Source organism: Cornus florida, unplaced genomic scaffold (assembly GCF_030987335.1).
Source record: "Cornus florida cultivar Cherokee Brave unplaced genomic scaffold, ASM3098733v1 CherokeeBrave_3.0.0_Hap2_Chr03, whole genome shotgun sequence".
Classification (NCBI taxonomy): domain Eukaryota; kingdom Viridiplantae; phylum Streptophyta; class Magnoliopsida; order Cornales; family Cornaceae; genus Cornus; species Cornus florida.
In genome coordinates this window covers 43,073,263-43,093,481 of record NW_026775573.1, presented here as the reverse complement: position 1 = coordinate 43,093,481, position 20,219 = coordinate 43,073,263, and the positions used below count along the sequence as shown (strand labels likewise).

The 20,219-nt window shown below is 35.8% G+C and overlaps 1 long non-coding RNA gene across 1 annotated transcript in view; it reads right to left on the bottom strand.

Moving 5' to 3' along the window:
- The window catches only part of LOC132300379 (uncharacterized), a 48,146-nt gene extending 30,581 nt beyond the window's left edge, over positions 1–17,565 (bottom strand). Inside the window, exon 1 of the long non-coding RNA XR_009480410.1 lies at positions 16,776–17,565. This is a non-coding gene — a long non-coding RNA (uncharacterized LOC132300379). The remainder of the gene's footprint in view (positions 1–16,775) is intronic.
- Between the last annotated feature and the right edge of the window lie 2,654 nt (positions 17,566–20,219).

Here is a 20,219-nt window from a genome sequence, read left to right as displayed (position 1 = left end):
TTCGTCCTACCACATGTACATAATGCACAACACCGTACTCTGACTGTTTCTAAGCACACTAAAAGCAATGATCGTTGACCTTTGACCCGACATTATGTTAAGAAAAGACTAACTCAGAGAAATGGTTGGCCAAGCCATTCTCGTCGTCAATCCAACCTTAACACCAACGTCATTCTCGTCCTTAGGTCCATTCCTCAAGCATACATACATATCAATCTCTACGTCTAACTTTAGACACACGGTTCATGACACACGATCTAACCATCCTCAACACACGAGTCACACCATAACTACTAGATACCACAGTTAACACCAAGAGTCTAAGAAAACATACGTAACGGTCAACAAGTCGCGTCTCACGCTGTATCGATCATAACCTCTCTAAACGAATCCCACAAAACCAAGAACTTCACCTCCTACCGTGGAGGTAAGCCGAATGATCAAGATCAAACCCCCACTCAGGATCCCTAATAAAAGAGAGGACACTGTAAAAATCCGTCCATCTGTTGACATACACAACTCCTATGTGGAGGTACTAACTCACAGGCAACAATGTCCTTATAAGGACTGAAACAAGAAGAAGGAAGAGTAAGTCCCTCTCCCGCAACCAAACTGAACACACACCTATCGATACCTTGCATACGAAATATTAAGAAAGGGGAACGATACGGAGACGAAACAGCTCGATCTGTAACTCATACTCCTAATATCCATATGTAAAAAAGAATAATGCCCCTTCCAAAAATGCCGAAGCTAGACAATGAATCGTAAGACATCGCATCCCATCCTGCCCAAAGAATAACATTACAAGCAATAATCTAGACCTTCCATTCATAGAAAAAACTACGTGACGACCTCATCAATAACCTTTAACCCATTATTAAAACCATTATATGAGAGCTTAACTGTTCACAAAATTCACATCATCATCTAATGAAACTGTCTATGAATACTCACATAGTCTTACAAATACATCATTACTTTAATACATAATGGTTATAAATGGTACATCATTACAACTTGGAACGCATACAAATTATCTCAAACTATATCTCACCCTAAGGGCTCGCACTAAGCATCATCAACATCACCTAATCTGGAACCACACTACGGGATATGTCCACCATCCAGGTACAGATGAACTCGACGCTGCACAAAATGCATAAGCATCTGCCCAAACTCAAGGGTCGCCACCGTTACTAGAACAACAGTGTGCAGGCATCTCCTATCACACCCAATCTCACAGGTATCCCCCGTTACAAAACTCACAGATATCCCCTATTACACAGTCATAGATAACCCCCGTTATTGCACCAGACTCATAGGTATCTCCTGTTATGACACAGCACGATTCACAGGTATCCCCCGTTACAATACGACACGACGCACCGGCAACAATATGACAAGACGCACATATGATAGTACGACATGACTCCCAAATAACTATGCAACACGACTCACAGACAATCGTACAACATGACTCATAGACAATAGTGCAACACGACTCACAGGTATCCCCCATTATAACACGACATGACTCACAGGTGTCCCCCGTTACAACATAACACAACTCACAGGTAGCCCCCACTACAACACGACATGACTCACAGATATCCCCCGTTACAACACAACACAACTCACAGGTAGCCCCCATTACAAAACTCATAGGTATTGGCCATTACACAGTCACAGGTAACCCCCCATTATATTACAATCACAGGTAACCTCCCGTTATATCATAATCAATCACAGTAATATCTCATCTCTTCTATGGACAATCCCTCTTTATGTGGCCCAGCTAATCACACTGAAAACAACTCCGGAGCTAGGTTTATCGAGAGGACACTTCGCCTTACAGTGTCCTGGCTGTCTATAGTGACAACACACCACACTCGTCCTTGAGGATTCTGAAGACATACCAACAGTAGGAGTAGCACCTACCATTCACTGCTCTTGAGAAAACAATGAAGTTCCTCTGTGCCTCTTCCTGTCCTGGCTCCCGGAAGAAATACCCACACTCGTACCTCGTTCCTGAGAACCCACAATACCACTCCTTTCTTGTCAATCTTTGACTTCGGCTTCCCCCATCAATGCTCTCGTAACCGCTTCCGAATAATTCTTTAATCCCAAAAGTGTTACCCCCGGCTTAATAAAACAATTTAGACCATACATAAATCGCCATGTCTTTTCTTTTTCGTTCCCTAACACATTTGTAGCGAAACGTGAAAGAGAAGTGAACATATTCTCATGTTATGTCACTGACATGTCACTTTGTTCAAGCCCGTCAAACTACGTCCTCAATTCCCGTCTCTTAATCTGCGGGAAATACTTATCAAGGAAAAGACTCTTAAATGCATCCCAACTAATACTGTCAATATCATGCGCGCTAGTCATGGTCTTCCACCATACTGTCGCGTTGCTAACAAATTTATACGTGGCTAAGGTGATCTTCAACCGATCATCGTGTACAGCTATTGCTCTGAAATGCTTTTCAACTTCATCAAACCAATTGTCCGCTACCAACGGACCTCCTTCCAATGCTACTTTCATGAGTTTGTCAAACTAAATCAGGTACCTAAGATTCCTCTCCATTTCTATCTCCTGTGGCTGAATAGCCGGTCGTGGTACCACTTGAGGAGCTGTAGTACTCATTAAATTTTGAAAGGCTGAGGCTACAGCCCTTGCTAATAGAACATCATCCTCCGGTACTTATGGATTATCATCCACCTCTCCAACTCGGCCCTGTCCCAGTGAAACCCTATCCAGCTGGGATAGCCCTTCACCTGCTCACTCCCCAACTTCATCCGGATCCATCACTTGACGTAGTCTTTAAGCGCGGTACTACAAAAGTAATTAAACGATCAAAACAAGGATACATGAAGCAGCTCAATCCATGAGCTACGGTGATCACACTATCCGTTCGATAGGAACTAAAACATTTAAAGACATAGGAATGATCAAGTTCCTCACATACATGGGTCAGAACCCTTCGTAACCCAACACAACACTACCACGAAACCTCAGACTCATTAATAACGAAACGCGCTAGTCATACATACATCCATTCCCTAGTAGATGGACAACCACAACGTAAACCTAAACGTGCAACTACATCCCAAAATAGGGTCATAACTATCGTGCTCAAATAAACGTCATCACACCATATAATTATTGCTTTCATAAGAAATAAATACTTAATCATTAAATACATAATCAATTAAGTATGCTTGCATCAACAGTAAACAATTAACAATTAAGTATGTAACAATTTAAGCATGTATTAGGCAACTTAATCATATAATCAGCTACACATAAACATTTAACAAATAATCACGCTTTCACATTCACTAAACAATAAACTTAATAATAATAACACATTATTATTTAGTATTATTTAGCATGCTTTATTTCATTCGTGATTTCATAAATTATAAAATCAACTCATATGCAATCACATAACAATTAATCATGCTTTCGAACTAAACAAACAACAACATAAGCGTGCAATCACGTCGAACCCAATTCTAACTTATCCTGGGCCAACCCTACCCGTCGTCCTTAGGTTTTTGAACCTAAAGCTCTGATACCAATTTTGTAATGACCCGAACCTGGGTATCCGAATCACTAACCGGGTCCTTAACTAAACCTGAGGACATACTAGGGGTAAAATGGTCATTTTACAATATGAGAGGATAATCCATCCTTAAACTAATCAAATGACGTTTAAAACAATTATTCCAGTCATTCTATGATACTCGGTGAGGTTCTACAGTCATCGGTTATGAATTCCCAAAAATAACCTTACTTGGTTCAAGAGAAATTCTAACACTATTCCATTAGAAATTTCATAACTCACAACATGAATAGAATTTGAAGATAAGGTTGGTCTCATTGGAAAGCTAACTCAAAATTCTTGAAAATGGACTCAAGAATGCTATTTGGATTTAGAACAAAGAAGTTATGACCGTCCGAAATTAAGTGATCAAAGCTGATAAAACTGTGAAGGGGAAAAAGCCTACTGGAGGACTTGAACCGGTTCCCAATTCTTAGTACTGGTTCTACATGGGTAGAATGCCCAGACATGAACCAAAAACACCTTTGAACTGGTTCTATGAAAGTTATACCGGTTCCAGAAGACCAGAACCTTAAAAATGCCCAAAAAAAGGTCTAATTTCAAGCACTTGTGTACATGGTTACATCCTTGGTCCCTTGATGACTTTATTTAAAGTCTAATCTTGTCCTAAATCATACATTTGATACTATATAAAATATAATTAAACTCCCATGCCTTCAGTTAAACCGAATACAAGTCTAATACACCGTTTAATGACCGAATTACACAAATCTCATTTTATACAATTTCCAAGAATTAAATACAAGGAATGAGGCCTCTATGGCCAAAATTACATGGATTTAAAAAAAATGAAATCCTAACTACATTAATACCCATGGATGCATATCATACACCGGCTCATCTTTGAAGTTCCTGAAAATCTTAATAATGATAAGTGAGCTCAACAACTCAGTAGAAAAAGTCTAAATACATTCCTACAAATTCCGTGAGCCACAACCAAAGAAGAGGAGATCAAAGAAAAGGTATCATGGAAATATAAGTCATGTCATCATACATGAATTTCACAAATTCACAAACCAATCTATTACACATGAAATGCAAATGCCCTCTTCTTCCTTTCCAACCCAACCTCACCAAAACCTTCATAACCTTCACCTTAACTTACAACACAAATCATCACCTCACTTCCTAATCTTCTCTCCCACATCAAACCTTCATCCTCTCAACTCACCCCATGCCAAGATTATGTATGTCAAACTACCATTCATCAATATACAAGTCATGATTTATATCATAATTATATTAAAACATCCAAACATAAAAATTGATCACATAAATCATACTTTCACATTTTCTCATAGAAAATAGCATGCTTGGCACAAATACAAGAAACCATCATATTCTTAATCCACAACAATTAAATCAACACATTCTCATGCTTAACATCACAACCAAAATTTACAAACTAAGCATGTCTCACAACATCAAAATTTCCATTTAAGAAAGTATATAGAAACTCACTAAAACTTTGTAATTTAAACTTTCCTTACCTTAAGATGGCAACCTAAAGCTCCAAGCCCAAACTCAAAATTTCACCAAAAGCTTGTAATATCAGTAGCAAAATGTAGCCCATGCAATGATCTATAACTTTGCTTACTATGGCATAAACCTAATCTTCTTCTAACTTGATGAATTTTAGAGAGAAGGAAGAGAGGAAAATAAAAGAGAGAAAGAGAAGTGTAAAGATAGAAAGTGACTCTCGGTAGAAATAAGAGGAAAGAATGACCAAAAAAAATGAAGATGAGGTCTTTGTATAAGCATTATCAACCATGGGTCCCACTTCCTTTAAAAATATCTCATTTGTCCCCTTTATGTATACATATATACATATACATGCTACAATTAATTAAATCATACACTCGGTCACACAAATATACTCCAAATAAAAATATTTGAAGTGCCATGATGCCGCAACATAATCTCGTGCATGAAAAATCTGGGTGCGGGTCTCGCCAGGGACCTTCCAACCCGAAAAACTGAAAAATGCCGAAATGGCCAATAATGTATTTCTAAGAGTCCTGAACTCGAAGAAATGCCCCAAACAACTATCGAAACTTACCCGGCACACTCCACGGTGTCCGGCACACAAAATTAGGAAATTCTAAAATAAATCTTGAAAAATTAGAAAAAAAAAAAAAAAAAATCCCATAAAATAACAAATAGAAAAAAATCGGAAATGTCACACATCCAAAAAATTCATTCTCAAAATTCATGGTCACATTAAAATCAGAATTCTGAGAATTTTGAGAAGTTCTTTTCTCACTGCAAAAATGTTGGTCCCAGCCTTATATTAAGGCTTGTTCTTTAAATGTCAAAAGTGAACTCACAGGTCCATTACTATGATATTCCATCCTTTATAGTGTGTGCAAGATGAATTTGATATAAATAGGGGGTGTAGTATGGTCATTTTTGTGAGATATTATTTTGTAATTGGTAATTATCGGAAACAAAACAAGTCCTAGTCGAGTTGTAATTCAAGTTACTATATTGGAATCTACAGCGACTGCTAAATTAAAAAGTTGTTTAAAGTGACCATGACTAAATCCATTCGAAAGAGGTTAGAACAACACATTCGGAATGATTCTAAAAAGGTTAGGACACATTCTACGCTTGGTATATGTTTTAGACTTACCAAAAACAGTGTTTTCAGCCTTATTGAACCAAAAATTCAAGTCTGGCACACTTGAACCGGTTTAGCATCCTTGAACCGATTCAAGGCCTCAAGTTAGCTTCAAAATTAAATGCTGCCATTCTTGAACTGGTTCAACGCCCTTGAACCGGTTCAAAAAGTCCTATTCAGATGCTGATTTTAGTTTCCTGTTTCAGAATTCTAGCCTATTTGGTTTAGAAGTGCACCAAGTCCTATGCACGAAATTTTCCATATTTTTAGAGGGACTAGCACATTCTAAACTCCATATTAACCTTGTTATTCATCTAGGTTTATTAATGGTTTTAGCACTATAACTTCATTATTTTTAAAAGCTTTAGGAAGATTATTTTTGTAGAAAATTCAAGAGATTTATCTACTGGTCTTTCTAGAACATACATATAAACACATAGTGAGTTTGGAGTTGTGTTGTTCAAAATCCTAATCGTGATCGTACAGTTGCATCTACATTGATCAGAGAAAAACAGATTTACTTCTACATCGAATTCAGATATTAAAGAACAAAAGTAAAAGCGATAACACTTTCAAAGGGTCAAAACATTCGTGGTGTGTTATTTGATCTACCTGCTACTCTTCTACAAAGATTACACATAAGCCTGAAGTCAAGTTGTTGTTGGACAGGATGTCACAAAGCCAGAGAATCGTCAAGTATTGGTTTTTGGTAGAATGATAGGGTGTGAGCCCGAGTCAAAGTTCAGTGTACTTTGTTTTAAACATAGTGGATCGGTTTTCTATTCCAACAGCAACCCCAAACGAGTTATCCTCTCTCCGCAATCACTCATTGGCATAGTTACTAGTCTGCACCTATATTGACAAGATCACACCGTTCTCTGGTTAGTTTCTCATCTCTATCTCCACCTATGTCCACAAGATCAAATCTCTCTCTGGTTCATCTCTATTGATCTTCACAAAATCGTAAAAATAAAATAAAACTGCTCTTTATAGGGTAAGGGGAAGTTTAGGGTCTTCATGAAAATGAAGGGAGATGAGTTATCACCAATTTTTCCATACGATGTCTTTCTTGTGTCTATGAGGATACTATTGCCATAACATATTCGGTGATAAGGGAATACGGCAGGATAGAGTCTTGGACTAAATGGATTTCTCAAACAATGATAGAACTTTATTTGCATTTGGTAATACAAATAAATGATGGAACTTTATTTCTCAAACAATGATGGAACTTTACCCAAGGGTCGCCGAAATCAGAGAAGAAAATAGAGAAGGACATTTGGGTTTTCAATATAAAAACCTTAAGGCAAGTTTTTTTTTTTTTTTTTTTCTACTCTTCCTCTTTGACTACGTATTTTGTACATGTCTAGATCAATTCCAGGATGTTTAATTTAAATTAATAAACCTCTTTGCATGTTGAAATCGAATTAAAATAGTGTTTGTGTATCTATATATGGGTATATATATATAATACATGATTTAATGATTTGATGTTTGGTTTGTGATTTAAATTGATGTAATAATGTTTAATGACCTTAAAATCAATATTGGGACACTCTGGGACGTAATATTGATGCATAGGACCTTTAACAATGGAGGTTGAAAGGAACAGAAGTTGCCAGAGAAGAGGAAGATGATCTGTCGCAGCAACCGGTCGACCGGTTTGGAGTATAGGTTGACCGAATTGGCTCAAACGAACGACCAGTTGAACATTGGTTGACCGATTTGAGGAAATCGGATGACCGGTTGTTGTTTCGATCGACCGATTTGGTAATGTGAAGAGAGTTTTAGGGATCTTTTATACTGGAAGTTTTTCGGGTCGGTTTTATGATTTTTAAAAAGGCTATAATAGACTCGATACGGACTGCTATACATAATATATTGTAATATGCTAAGGAATTGGATAATATGGAATTTTAAGAATCTTCTATGTTGTTTAATAGATAATTTCATGAATTTAAATTGTTTTAACAATTGAGTTAATGCTTAAATGATTTTAATCATGTGCATGGAGGATTATATAATTTAACTGAGATATAAGTTAATTACTTGTACTGTAAATTAATTACATGCTAGTTAAATTGTTAATATTGCTTAAATAAATACAATAGATATTATATGATTTATATCATTATTATTTCTATATTAATTGATGTGAATACATGCTTGCATCTTTGTATGGATATGAAAACGTTTATTTGGTTATGATATGGATGAATGCACCATTATTAAGATATGGGGACATATTATTTGATGGACTGGCTAATAAGTTAAGTCACATCTATTCGTATCAAGTCACGGAACCATGTGAATGATATGCCATTGAAAGACTATGGCGGATAGTTTACTTTTATGCTATGGATAGGATAGATTTATATATATATATATATATATATATATATAGATGGATATGTGTCATGATATGAGCTTGAGTCCTCAAGATCAGTGGTTAGGGCACGTATATTGCCTTGAATGCATAGCTGGATATAGTGGATAGTTGTGTGCCTTGGTAGATTATGGTACTCATGCCCACTATTTGTACGTTTTGTATGTTGCTTACTATTCAGGTTGAGGCTGCCCTATAGCCCAGTGAAAGTACTTTAGTGTGTATCTATATATATACGAACTATGTAGTTATTGCATGAGTTGACTAGGATGTATATGTGTATCGAGTCTCTGTTTGGGATGTAGTAAAATAAAACTTATTCGTGGATCTAACCCACTATTATTTTTTAGGTGTTCGTCAGGTGTAAAGATTGTTCATACTAAGCAGAGACCAGTTTACATCATTCTTCCGATTATCTACGTAGGATTTTTCTTTATGTTTCAGACTTTGGACTTAGTTTTTAGTTTTTAGTTTTTATTTCCATTGGGATTTTCATTAAGGGTCCACGTTATGGATTCCCGAGTTATAATCTAGAGGATTATTGGCATCAAAGTATTTGGATATTTATTGGAGGATTTATTATTAGTTTCTTTTCATCTTTATTATTTATTCTTTTATTATCTTTTGTATTCCGTATTTGTTTATTACCTTAATTGTTTGATACTCCCTTGGCATCGTGCGTTGACCTGATCAACTCGTATTCTGGAATCAAGAGGTATTACACAATATTTTGGTTGGAGTTTAGGATTAGGCGATTGTATGAAGGACTGGAACGACCACCTTTAAATGTTCTTTTTGCCTTGAAACAAGACTTCGGGATTGTTCTATAGCTAGTGGAAAGAAAGATGGTATTAAAAGTGTAGGATTTTGAATTAAAAGTGTTATGGACTACTTGCTGGAAAGTAGGAAAAGAAAGTGCTAGACTTAAATTAGATGTAATTAAAATACATTACTGGAATGTAAAGATACATGAAATCATATTGATAAGTAAAGATGTTGTATTGTTTGTGTGTGTTGAACATGATTTGTATGCTAATCCTAAGTGCCATATTTATAGAGCTCTTCTATGCGGCAATTGATGTGTGGCAGTTCCAGCAGCTTCCACTTGGCTTATCTTCGGACTATCAAGTGTCCCAGATTCTTGGCAGTTATCCTTTATTTTTGCATCCACCTTCTTACATCTTCTTGTTCCTCCAGAGTTATTCTGACGCATGACTTCAACTATGTCCTTTGAATCCTCCACGATTATGAGTTGTGGGTAGTTTTAAGGTCGATCTTTTCACCTGGCCTTTCCATAGGATTCTATTTGTCCCACGTTTCTCTTGTTATTCAAATTCGTGCATGGACTCTCCCTTTATTTCAGACACATGATTCCATAGATTCAGCCATGTTATCCATTATCTTCAACCATTTTTTTTAATTCGTGGTAGTAATAGCATGAAAAACTACCAACCTTCATCTGATGTGTTAGTATTTGGCCAAGTGTCCCACGTTTCTGATAATCCTTTCCTTGAACAAAGTCCTTTTTCTTATATAATTCTATATATATCATGCATATATATGTCTGTCTCCTCAACTTTGGTAACTTCTTTTAGTTGGAATTTTCTTCTGGTTTGCTTCCATGGCATCGTGCGCCCCATAATTTTATCAATTTCTTCTTTACATGTATATGTTTGATATATATATATATATATATATAGACACTTCCCCATTTTATGGATGATCACCCACGTCCCTTATCTTTAGCAACCTTGTGTTGACTTGGCATAAATAATGGCTGAATAATTATTGGGATTTTCCTACAAAATAGGAGAAAATTCAGCACCACGTTCACCTTTTTCTTTACTTGGTAAACTTAGTCTTGCCATATTTTGGGAAATCTCCATCTACTTAAGGATTTTGACAACGCATAGTTTGTCCAAAACCTTCTATAACTCTAATTCTTGAAAGAATTGATATACCATGGTAAGCTCCATAGAACTCGCCATGTGTCACTCTCTTATTGGTTTACAAACACCATTATCTCATAGACTCTATGTGGCGAAAGCTAATTGGTTATATGAGTCTTGTCTTGAATAATTGAGTAAGGTTGTATGTATAATAGTATTTCTATGCAATCTTTATTTTCCACATCTTTAGGAAAGTGTGGGCCATTAATCTAGTGTGGCAAGTCTTACAATAGTCACCATATACTTAACTTAAAAAACCCCATGTGATGGAATACGATTGGGTTATTGGTCCTTGCTTTGGATTACTACGTGAAGTCACATATGTGCTTTAATGCTTCAATATGACCTTCCTTTCCAAGCTTGCAGAATTGTGATCCAGTGTTAGAACTTGCCACATGTTTCCTTCTTATTAGTAGATAGTCCCTCTCTTGATCCTTATCTTACACTTAAGTCTATATGGTAATATAACATAAAATCAACTTCAATGATGCCACAATAAAACTTCCTTTTTTAAGTAATTAGGCAATAATCTAGTGTGGCAAGTTCGCTAGAACTCACCATATGTCATCTTTCCATTTGTTCAAAAATAATGGGATAAAACACATGTAATTTGCAAATTAGAAATTTTGTTTTCATTGAGTTGTGGGTAAGAAAGATGCTTTATACTTCCGTTTTTCTTTTTATTTTTATTTTTTATAAGATTATATTTAACTTTACATTCTTATTATATATTTAAATATTATGAAGTGATCAAGATCCTCCCCTTGATGGCTGATTTTTGTTAGTATAAACAGTGGATGATAGTCAATCTTTCCTTTTTATTTTGGGGTAAAGTGCAAAAAACACCCCTGAAGTATACATTTCATAGCATTTTTACCCCTATTTAAAAAGGTGTGCAAAAACCACCCATCAATTAATATAATACCCATTTTACCCTTTTACTCTTCCAAAAATGCTCCTACCAAACCTAACGCCCCAAAACTGTAATGACCCTATCATTTTCCTTCCTTTCCTTTTTCTCAGATTTTCACAGATATTTTTTTTCCGTTGTCTTTTCTTTTCCGAGTTCGGTTTCAGACCACTTAGTGTCGTCTCGAGTGCTCAGAAATAATTTCTGAGACTCTTTTATTTAGATTGACAACTTCCTTTGAGGACCGAGTCATTTCCATATTTTCACTTTTCGGATATTATTCGTTTTTCGTCATTTTTCCTACTTCGTCATTTTTCCTATTTTGTCTTTTCCCTATTTGTCACCTTGTTGGCATAACCACACTTCCTGTGTTCTAAGTTGGTTTTTTACTTTACGCATCTTCATTCTATGTGGTTTTCACGAAATACGTATTTTTACTTTTGTAGAAAGGTACTCTGGTTACTCCCGGTGTCCAAATGCACAGTTCTTTATAAATATTCTTATTTCTTGGGGGTGATTTTCATAAATATCTTTTGAAGATATTTATTTTAGGGATTTTTAAGAAAATATCTTTTTGGAAGATATTTTCATTCTGGGGCAGTTTCGCAATTTTTACTTTTTGAAGGGGCCATTGTGCAATTAATGAAAGTTATTGCTAAATGCCTTGTTTTGAGCCTGGATCCCCGTACGAGATTCATTGTCACTTTTCGTCGAGTTGCATACTCTTAGAATTTCCTTCTGGTCATTTTTCTCTCGTTTCAGAGTTTCTGGCCCGAGTTGCTGCCAAACTTATTTGGGGCATATCTCTCTGCTTGGGACTCGGTTTTCGACGCTGTTTCTTCCGTTGTTCATCTTTTCTCATTTTGGTTCTTTTTCGTTAACGGAGTTTTGTCGTTTGAGCGCATCTGCTCGAAATCCACTTTTCCGGACCTGGTAGGGCCCTTTCGGGGCACTTTTAGGGTTTTTCTATAAATATGAAGTCTTAAGAGAAAAAGTTATATTTTTCTCTCTCTTTCCTCTCTCTTGGCCGGCAGCCAAGGGGCTGCCACCCTTCTCTCTTCTTTTCCGGCCACTTCCCTTTAGTAAAAAGGTGTAATGCCTTAATGTTTTATGCTCACCTTGACTACGCGCATGAGCAAGTGAAAGTAGTCTTGTGTTAGTCATCAAGGTACACAGGGATTTGATTATAGCCAGAGTAACCATCTAAGAAGCAATAGAATGACTAACAGGCCAATTTCTCTAACATTTGGTCAATAAATGGTAAAGGAAAATGATCCTTCCGAGTTACACTATTGAGCTTTCGATAGTCAATGCAAACTCGCCACCCTGTTGGACACGAGTATGAACTAACTCATTGCGATCATTAGGAATGACAGTAATGTCGAACTTCTTAGGAACCACTTGGACTGGACTTACCCACTGGCTATCAGAGATTGGATATATGATACCGGCATCAAGAAGTTTGATAACTTCAGTACGAACAACTTCCTTCAAGTTAGGATTCAGTCTCCTCTGGGGTTGCCTACAGGTTTTAGCATCGTTCTCCAAATGAATATGATGTTGCACCACTAAAGGACTAATGCCTTTGATATCATCAATAGACCAACCTATTGCTTCTTTATTCGCCCTAAGCACCTCAAGTAGCTGGGTCTCTTGGTGATTGGTTAGGTCAGATGCGATCACCACAGGAAAAGTATTAGATTCACCTAGGTAAGAGTATTTTAAAGTCTCAGGGAGAGGCTTTAATTCAACCTTAGGGGACTCTTTCACTGTTTCAAATTTAGGGTTATTTGGTGAAGACAATGATTCAAAGTGGAGTCGGTACTTGGGTGTATCAAAGATTGGAGTGGAATCTAACAAGGCATTGACCTCACCAATATAATTATCCTCATCAAAATCAGCACCAAAATATGCTAGACACTGGTGGAGTGGATCCTCAGGGTAGGATTGCTCAATGGTTTTAGCGGTCAATGACTTAACGAGACAAACTTCTTCAACAGAATATGAGTCGGGGGGTTGTTTCATCAAACTAAACACATTCACTTCCACTTTCACATTTCCAAAGGTTAGGGTCATGTTCCCATTTCGACAATTGATCAATGTATTAGCGGTACCTAAGAATGGTCAACCTAAAATGATGGGAATTTGTTTACTGTGAGTAGGTTAGGTGTCTAGAACAATGAAGTCAACTGGATAATAAAAATCTACCACTTTGATAATCACATCCTCAATGATACCCCTTGGAATCTTAACTGATCGATCAGCTAATTGGATCCTAACATCGGTTTTCCTCAAATTGTTTAATCCTAACTCTTGGTACACATAACAAGGTAACAAGTTCACACTAGCACCTAAATCTAACAGGGCCTGGTCAGCAAAAGTTTCGCCAATCCTACAAGTGATAGTCGGACTACGAGGATCTTTATGTTTGACCACAGCTTGGTTTTGTAAGAATGAGGAACAATGTTGGGTTATGAAGGCTTCCTTCGAGATGTTGGTTTTCCTCTCGACTAAGTCTTTGATGAACTTTGCATAAGAAAGAATTTGCTTAATGATAGTGAGAAATGGAATATTAATTTGAAGATTTTGAAAATTTTCTGAGATCTCATTGTATTGTGAATCCTTTTTATTGTTAACCAGTCGGGAAGGGAAAGGTGCAGGTGGAACATATGGTGAAAGAATAAGATTATCAATTTGAGAATCTTGGTCCTTTTTGGCTTTTGGAGGGTTTGATGGACGAGACTCTGATGGCTCAGGTTCATGTTGGGTGGGTAGTTAAACCTTATTATCAATTTGTTTCCCTGACCTAAGCGTGATGATGGAATTCATATGACCATTTGATTGGTCAGTGGAAGAGGAAGTTTCAATGTGATGAACCCCTTTGGCTTAAGGGTTGATTTCAGGTTGGCTAGGTAAGGTACCTCTTTGTCGTTCAGACAAAACTGAAGTGAGTTGACTTAACTGATTTTGCATGGACTGTTGGAATTGCAGTTGGTTCTGAGTCAAAAGGTCAAAGTGACTTTCTAGCTTTTGAATTCTCTAATTAGATTGCTTATTTGATTGGTCGAGATTAAGGGCAAGCATTTTTAGAGTGTCCTCGTAGTTGGAAACATGTTAGTTCTGTGGGACAGGAGGAACATAATTGCTCATTGGATCAAGTGCGAGATCACGATTATTACTCAGTTGGGTGTTTGATGGGAAGTGACTTTGAGGAACGAGCAAACCTTGAGATTGAGGTTGCCTATTGGAATTACCTTAGAAACTGGGTTGGCCACCTAAGTTTTAGGGAGGCAAATTTTGTCGTCAAGAAAAATTAGGATGGTTTCTAGTATCAAGATGGTAAGTTTGGCTAAAGGTATTAGCCGTAAGTCTTCTATAGGTATTAAAGGCACACATTTGAGCATCTAAAGGTTTAGAGGTAGAATAGACAGGATATGCTTCAGTAGGATGAGATGAACTAGAACACACATTGCATTGCGCATTTGTGGACATGAGTGCAAAAGTATCAAATTTTTTTGTCAAGTCTTTTACTCCTTCAGTTAGACTGTGCATCACAGATTTTAATTCATTCTCAGATTTAATCTCATACCAAGAAGATGTTTTATTGGTTTGGTCATTCCTAGAAAATTCATCAGTATTCGAATTCCAATTTTGGGCATTCTCAGCTAGTTCCTCTAAGAATGTGTAGGCTTGGTTAGGGGTTTGGGCCTTGAATTTATCTTGGTGCATAGACTCGATCATAGTGCGGTTCAAAGGTGAAAGCCCCTTACAAAAAAATTGAACTAGCTGGGCTTTATCAAAGCCATGGTGTGGGCATTTAAGAATTAAATCATGAAAATGCTCCCAAGTTTGGTGAAATTGTTCCTCATTTTCCCCTCTAAAATTGCTTATGGAATCTCTCATTGACTCTGTGTTTTGCATGGGATAAAATTTGTTCATGAATTTCTTTGCAAGTTCATCCCATGATCAAATAGAATTTGGAGAAATGGAGTTTAACCATGAGGTAGCCTTATCTTCTAAGGATAAAGGAAAGACACGCAATTTGACACCCTTTTCATTCAAATTCTGGTTTTTGAAAGTGTTGCAAATAGTTAAGAACTTGCCTAAATGGATATAGGGTTGCTCACTATCAAAGCCATGAAATTTGGGTAAAAGGTGGATCGTAGCAGGTCTAATCTCAAACTGGAGTGCTTCAGTTGCAAGGAGAACTATGCAATTGGGTGGGTTGGCTGTGATGGGTGCAAAATAATCATTCAAAGTCTTAGATTCAGCCATTGGAAATTGATGGGTGGTTGAAGAGAGCATAAGGGGTTTCTCAAACTCAAAGAGTGAATGATCACTAGAACAACGGATTAAACGTTTGTTACCCCACAACCACTTGGGCATAAACACACAGACAATTCAGTTTTTTTTTTTTTTTTTTTTTAATTTTTTTAGAGAATGAGTCAAGTAAGTTAGATCCTAAAAGAGGGCTATACATGGGACAGAACACACAAACCATACAAAAAAAAAATTGGCTTTTTATCTTGAGCTGAAATTCAAGGGTGATGAATTTTTTAATCTAATCATAAAAAGAATTAATAGGATGGTATCCAAATTAATTCTCCCTAATTAGACAACTCCTACTCCTTTCCAGATTTAAGTTGAGAGATTACCAGTTAAGGACCATCAACCTAACAACGGAGTAGTTCCTAGGAAAGAGTGGAGAGGCTCTTGGCCTGCTTAATGACGGTTCGTCCACCCTCCTAGTCTGGCCTACCGTTTATCAATTTGATAATTGCGCACTGGAGTTACTAACAACCGCGTCCTTCCCAGAGGGCCTATGAGTTCGTAACCCTAGAAATGGGTGATGTTTAAATGAATTTTAATTAAATTCAGAGAATTTGACAAATGCTCGAATTTTGTGATTTATGGATCACAGAGACGGGTGATGAAATCCCAACCATATCTTGTTGAGGTTCTGCCCTTAAATAGCTTATGCAAATGCTAATTAAAATATGCACAGGCAAAACAAACAATAAAAAGAAAAAAGGGAGTGGAGTGTGTAAATTTTCTTCCTTCTCTTTTTTTTAAGATAAATAAAAAAATAATAATAATAATAATAATAAAAGTAAAAATAAAAATAAAATGAAAAAAAGTGTGAAACTAGGGTTATTTCTAAGTTATTCTATCCTAGAGTTCGCATGCAAAAATTATACACCTAAAAAAAAACTTTGTTTACCTAATCTAAAAAAAATAAAAAAATAAAAAAACCCTGGTGCAAATGAGATACTTACCTGGAAATTTGTCTTTTTACTCCAATAAGAATAACCAAATATTGAATGCTCCCAAATAAGTACCCAATCGGATTCAGCATTTTTTTTTAAAGAACTGATTGACAACTCAAGATTGTTAAACTGGTTTAGAATCTGGTTCAGTTCCTGAATGAGGACAATGCTACACTTGTAGCCAAACAGACCAAATATGGTACTGTATATATATCGATACGGCATGTCCCAAACAGAGAAACTCCGCAACGATGATGATGAGGTTGCACGACGATGAGCACGGTGATATCCGGCAAAGCGTGACGACCAACAAGGATTCCGGCGGGACTGAACCGGTGATAATTAACGGCAGGTAAGGATCCACAATTCCGGCTACAAAGACCAGCAACTCCGGCGAAAATCAGAGACGATAACGGCGAGGATGGAGGACGGAACGGTGAGTAAAACGCTGATGGGCGGTTGTTGTTTTAAGGTGGTGATTTTGGGTTTTGTGAATTGGTGGTGGCTGTTCTTGGTAATTGAAGGAGGAAGGTGAGGGCTTGGGTGTTGGGTTGCTTTTACACAGTAGTTTTGGATGGTGGTGATGGAGGGATTTTGGTGTGGCAAAGAAGATGATGGGGGTAAAGTAATTTTTTATTTTTTATTATTTTTTTTTTTTAATTGGGGTGTGGCTGAAGGTGATCGGCTGTGATGATGGAGATGGGTAATAATGCCTTTTACATGCCACTTTCCTGGAGAGAAGAGAAGAGAAAAGGAAAAATTAGGAAGAAAAAGAAAATAATATAAAAGAATTACCGGAGAATGCATTTTTTGTTTTGTTTTTATTTTTATTTTTTTACAAAATCCTACTCAAATAAAATAAATAACAATAAAAATAAGAATTAAAAGAAGGCAAGGGAGGGATAGAAAGTTTGGATGGGCTCCCAAAAATTTTAATCTTGAAGCGGCAACGGCACCATTTGACGAATGTATAATTATGTATTCTGTTGTATTTTTACAGCAAAAATAAGAAAAACCTGCAAAAATTAAATTATAGATGATATAAAATAAGTAAGGTCAAATCATACAAAATCTAAACTCGTAAATCAAAATTAAAACCAAAATTTAAGGAAAAATAACTTTTAAAACAATTTAATGATTTATTACTAATAAACTAAAAATAAAATAAATAAATAAGATGAAATAAATTCTGATCAACTAATAGGAAAAATCTCAAGGAAAAGATCCACCACCACAGCTTATTATAAATAAATTTGTATATTTCTCTGTATATAAATTTTCTTATTGTAAGCAAATCACTCCACCAGTCCAATTACAACTTGGAAAGATGAAGGAAAATAATAGCGTGAAATAATAATAATTGCTTGAGAACATATTTTACTTAATCTTATAAAATAAAAATACAGAATAGAAGAGTAAAATAATACTCTAAAGAGGAAATTTCATAAAAGAATTAAACTAAATTTACTTATATTCAGCCATGGTGGCTTCCTCACTCCCTTGAGGAAATTAAAATAATCTTCATAACAAAAATTATAAGAAATAAATTGAACACAAAAATTCTCTAACTTTTATTATTTTCTATCACTCACAATGTACATCTCTCTTCCTCTATATATGTCCCTATTTATAGAGTTTAGAATGGAACGATCGGGAGGAAAAAATTCTAATTACAGAAGTAAAAATAAAATAAAATCTTCTTAAAATCTTCCTACTTTCCAATTTGGCTTGATATCTTTGACTTGACGTGCTTTCCAATCTATCTGGATATATTTTCAATTTGGCTTGATCTTTGCTGATTTGATGAAAAGTCAAATTTGAATTTGACTGATCGTATAATCTCATAAACTTGTTATTTTGCCTCTTTTATTCTAATTCTGATATTAGCCCCTATAAAACATGAAAAGTAGGGATAAGAACATTAATCTAATAAAAAATATCAATTAATCATTTATTATATAAAATAACAATTTTTGTGCACTTATCAAAAGGGAAGGACTGTCACTAACTATCATGGAATTGAAGCCAATGACAGTCCTACGGTGTCTGTGGGAAAGCGTTACAGTCATTTGTGTCGAAATTTTCGTGAAATTTCATCTTTAGTTTCAGAACACGAGAAGTTATATATATATGCAAACGAACATTCTCTTGTGTTGCTTAATGACCTAGAGGAGATGAAGAAATAACTTTACTTGAACAATTTAAGTGGTGACGGAAGTTCAATTCGTCGAAATGAGCAAGTTGAAATGATAGCTCCAACTAACAATTGTGTGCCCATAGGAGTCAAAAGAAAAGCCACGGTTGGACGCGCACGTAGTCGACTAAATGGTGCACTTGAACGACGAAGACAAAAATCTATTGCCAAAACCACCAAAGTTTCAACAAGACAACAAAAGGCCACAAAAGTTTGCTTTGAAACTTATATATTAATTAAATATGTGATTTTTTGTTGTACTTATTTTCTTTTATTTTCACTAAATGCTATAGAAGCATGTTTCCAGTACTTACGAGTTACAAGAACAACAAACTGGACATGGAGTTGTTCAATAAACATTTAATAATTTGACTCAAGTAATACACTTTTGATTTCCCATTATATGTTTTTCTCTATGTTTTCTTATTCCATATAATACTAGTTTCCTACCATACCTTTTTTCTACAATATGATTTGTCATTTAAATTTGGTGCTCACAGAACTATTATCATATTGGCCATGGAATGCCTTCCGTAATGCAGTCGAGGGTGAACTCTAATGAAATTTTTGGAGAAACCACAAATTGGCTATCCGATATGACTTTTACTCAATTATTTCAGGTAACTTGTCCTTCTACCATTATTATTCATACTCTTAAAGAAAAATAAGTTATAGATTTATTTATATTAACTACTTTCTCATTATTTTTATTTTTTAATGCTTATAGGAATCAATGAAACATTATAGTAACCTTCCACAAAGTGCAGAAGAAAACAACAAGCTAAAAAATATCCCTTATACTCCATTAATCTAAGGATTGTTTGGAGATTGAGCAACGTGTGCATGTGTTATTTTATTTTATTTTTTTGTGATTGTAGCTGGTTATTAAATTTTATGTATCCAAGAAGTAGGCTTTTTTGTGACTTTGGATAGGATGAAGAGAAGTCACTTCTTTGGTTTTTGTGAATCAAATTATTATTCTGTGTCATTGCTTCTCTTTCAGTGGAACTCTTTGTTTATCTGTATTTATTTTGAATCAGATTATTATTGTCTTGGGGGCAAAGCACAATCAATGCAAAAAAAGCCGGTTCATCTTTCAAACAATTTATGTATTTATGCACTCACTTTGTCTATGACAAATCACTAGACTGCATTCCATGGCTAATTTTTTTAGTCCAGTGTCATTACTCAAATTTTTATTAATTTGAGTATACATTGTACAAATAAGGTAGAAATCGTAAAATTGAGTGAAAAAAAAA